This window comes from Alosa alosa, chromosome 13 (assembly GCF_017589495.1).
Source record: "Alosa alosa isolate M-15738 ecotype Scorff River chromosome 13, AALO_Geno_1.1, whole genome shotgun sequence".
Lineage (NCBI taxonomy): Eukaryota > Metazoa > Chordata > Actinopteri > Clupeiformes > Clupeidae > Alosa > Alosa alosa.
This window is the reverse complement of record NC_063201.1, coordinates 90,001-94,005: the sequence shown is the minus strand read 5'-3', so window position 1 is coordinate 94,005 and position 4,005 is coordinate 90,001. Positions and strand designations below refer to the sequence as shown.

Genomic DNA, 4,005 nt, shown 5'->3' with positions numbered 1-4,005 from the left:
CTTCTGAATTCCACATAATCAGTTTCTTCATACTGACTGGTTCTCAGTCCTCTCGATACACTTGGCCTACTTTTTAGAATTTGATGAGCAACAAATAAGTAGTGTGTACATTGCATACTTTCATAATTAAAAAAATATTGAGACTGCATAAAGGTCATTCAAAATATTCCATGGGAGAAAATGGATTCGATTAGTGGGCTTTCCAAATTAAGAACACCAAGAAACTCAGCTAAATACATCAAGTAGACTATGAAAAGAATAAAATGTCACTTATGCTATTTCACTGTAGTTGCACATTCAACATCAACAAGACATGGCAACTCTGTAGGGAAATAAGTCTGCCAAATGTGTACCGTTGCTCACTGGAAACTGCTTCTGCATACACAGCTTTATTTAAAGGTTATCCCCAACTGCTGTGTATATATAGTAAATGCTGTATATATATAGTACACTTCTACTATACTATATATACGCAGCTTTATTTAAGGTTATCCCCAACTGTAGTTTATCTCCAAAGGAAACACACACAGTATAAAGGAGGAAAGGTGACTTTAAGAGAGATAACACAGAGATGTAGTCATCACCCCAGCCTCAATAGACACCAGTCTTATTCTTGTGAAGGCGACCCTAAGGCCACGCTTCATAGCACCAGACCTGTGTCCAGATCGACACACATGTCATGTACAGCGTTTAGTGCAGTTTATTGTCATTCTTCTTTGCCCCAGACTGGGTTTGCAGGGCCGTGGGACAAGAGAGCAAGGCACTCACTCTACAAAATAACCATGTACATGAAAGAAACTTATGGTCACCCATAGTGCTCCCCATTTTCAAGTAAGTCTCCACACTGCCCTCTACTGGCCAACAGTGAATACATGTGCCCTAAGCACTGAAGTGTGAGAGAGAGATCACATTTTATTTAGGCTGACTGGTGTGGGGTCAAATACTTTTTATTTTTCTCGTCTGTTGACACCCTGAAGCTTTACGTTTCTCAATTAGCAGCTCAATCCTGTTTTCTTTAAAAAAAAAAAAAAACATATAATAACAAAAATGTGTGATATGCAGATCACTGAGAAACACTAGAATCAATGGGAGAGCCAGACAGAGGGAGACATCGAGCTGAACCGCTTGAGGAGTATTAAAGGCCTCGTGCTCAACCGCTTGAGGAGTATTAAAGGCCTCGTGCTGAACCGCTTGAGGAGTATTAAAGGCCTTGTGCTCAACCGCTTGAGGAGTATTGAAGGCCTCGTGCTCAACCCCAGGCCTCTCAGTCTCCTGTCTGTCTGTCTAGGTTTAAAGACAGTTTGAATCACCAGGAGATCTACAAGAGACAGTTGAGACTGCATGGCAGGCAGACTTAAGAACATAATCTCAATGGCTAAAAGGGAGGAGACTATACACACCCCTTTCAAAAGAATGAATGGTTGCTGCATCAGTGCTGATTTCAAGGTTATCAAAACCAAAAATGGCTAAGAAAAAAACAGAAAGGCAAGTAGACGAGCAACTGTGCCTCTTGACACTGTCTTCTTGACTTCAGTTTTTATATTTGCATGACACCGCTTCACTTCACCCTCTAACCATCCAACATCCAAAAAATCTATTGTCTCCAAAACCAGGCACTTAATAACATCCCTCCCCAATAACAATCATGCACAATAGCAATATCTTAAAAGTTTATCGGTCATGCGATTTCATTCAAAATAGAAGGGGAAAAAAGTGTCATATCAAAATATAACTTGTTTTAGCAATTATTACAAACTACATGGTTTTACGTTCCCTTTCAATTAGAATCAAACTCGGATTTAAGTTTTCTGGAATATTCCACCCGAAAAAGCAGCACACATCGGCTACACTTCCCCTTGCTCCAAGCACAACACCTTCCAGTCAGGAAGAGGTCACTTTCCTGTCAATGCATTATTGCACTAAAACATAGCAACAACATGATCGATCAGACAAAATTATCTTGCCACTGACACCATAATTTGAATAAACCAAAAATGACGAACAGGTGAGAAAATCAGAGAAAAGAAAAGCTGCTGTTGAAATCAAAAGTCAGCCACACACATAAATACTGCCAGAGAAAAAAAAACTCATAACTCGGATACAAAGTGGAAAGACGGTAACATGGGGATGCCTTTGCAGTTCCGCATGAAAGCTTTCTGATAGCTCTATTAAGGCCCAGGCTATCAAAGGTCGAGATCATTCAGGATGATGAGGTTACATTTAAAAATGACCAACACCCAGTTGGGAGCTGTAATATTATGGGACTAAGTGCCATTGAGCTGACACGTCAAAAAATTTTTTTATCATCACTTCAGACACAATTTACACATAATTGACACAATTACAAGTTGTTAAGTCACCATTGGCTACAAAAAAGGTAGGATAAAATAAAAATGTGTTACTGAACACTAGAGTATGTGAAAATATACACACACAAACGTACACTCTCCTTCATTCACACAATCGGAGAAACAGTCTCTCCAGCTTTGCAACAATACCAACTTATTGTTGACTAATCCTTCCTTTCGTTCAACTCCCTACACTGCATTTGGAAAGAGCAGATAAAACAAAGGAAGATAATAATGGAGAAAAGTGCAGTGGATAAAACTTGAGGTAAGAGGCATGACATGGAGAGAGAGAGAGAGAGAGAGAGAGAGAGAGAGAGAGAGAGAGAGAGAGAGAGAGAGAGAGAGAGAGACACACACTGGAGAGCAGGGGAGCAACACAAACACATTTCTCCCCTCTGAGTAGGGATGGAGAGGTGTTTTTGCCCTCTGAGTAGGGATGGAGAGGTGTTTTTGCCCTCTGTGGGTAGGGATGGAGAGGTGTTTTTGCCCTCTGTGGGTAGGGATGGAGAGGTGTTTTGTGTGAAGGAGATGAGGAGATGAGAGATAGGGGGGGATAAGGTCATAGAAGCAAGTTGGCTGGTTTGATATTGCATATAAGTGCAGAGTTCTGTTCTTGTACTTTTGGGGGGAGGAGGAGGAGCGGGGAGGAGCTCTTCACCACTGGCCTGCCAATCACTCTCTTCACACACACACACACACACACACACACACACACACACACACATATACACACACATATACACACACACATATACACACACACACACACAGCTTTCTGTTCCTCTCTTCTCTGTTCTGTCACTCTCAGTAACCTTCCACTTCTTCTCTTCCACACAGTGGGTGGGTCCAAACTGCCCGGGTCAGGCTCCACCGGCCGGCTCTTTATGTGGACCCTCTGGGATGCACAGATTGGTAGGTGTGTGTGTGTGTGTGTGTGTGTGTGTGTGTGTGTGTAGGTGGGTATGAAGAAAGGTGTGTACCACCAAATGTGGTATGTATGCATATATGTATGCAGGTATGCATTAAGGTATGAACATATGTATGTATGCGTGTATTCATGTTCTGTAAGTGTGTGTGTGTGTGTGCACTTGCTCAGGCAAAGTACATGGTCCTCAGGGTGTCATGGTGGATCTGCACAGCCTTGGCCAGCGCCTGGGGGTCCCGGCCGTTACTCTGACCCGACACATGGCTGCCCTCGGCACTAAAGTGGGGAAGAGGAGAGGAGAGAGGAGAGGGAGGTCAGTGTGAAGCCGGATTAAGACATACAGCCATTTGCTTGTCACTCAGCTCAAAAGTTGACATATTTTTTTTAAATTCCATGCCACCAACGGTTTATTTTGCCTGTAATTCAGTAGTCAATTTGAATTTCATTGGGATTTCATGCTCTCTTGCAGCTACATTGCAACTCATCTCCTCTGGTCTGAATTTGCACCCAGGAAGTGCACATACTTCCCTGTACAATCCTGTCGCTCAGGACTAAAGCACCTGCCAAACATACAGATTCAAATGTACAGATATGTGTTCATGGCACTACTTTGAGTTTAAGCACCGCACACTCTGGCTCCATATCAATGTTTCTATTCATTATATTGTTTCAGCCCAGACTGAAACACCATCATTAATAAAAACATTAATATGAAGCCAGAGGGTGTGGCAC

The 4,005-nt window shown here is 42.3% G+C and overlaps 1 pseudogene; it reads right to left on the bottom strand.

Moving 5' to 3' along the window:
- Window positions 1–931: 931 nt before the first annotated feature.
- LOC125305418 overlaps window positions 932–4,005 on the bottom strand; it is a 60,487-nt pseudogene continuing 57,413 nt past the window's right edge.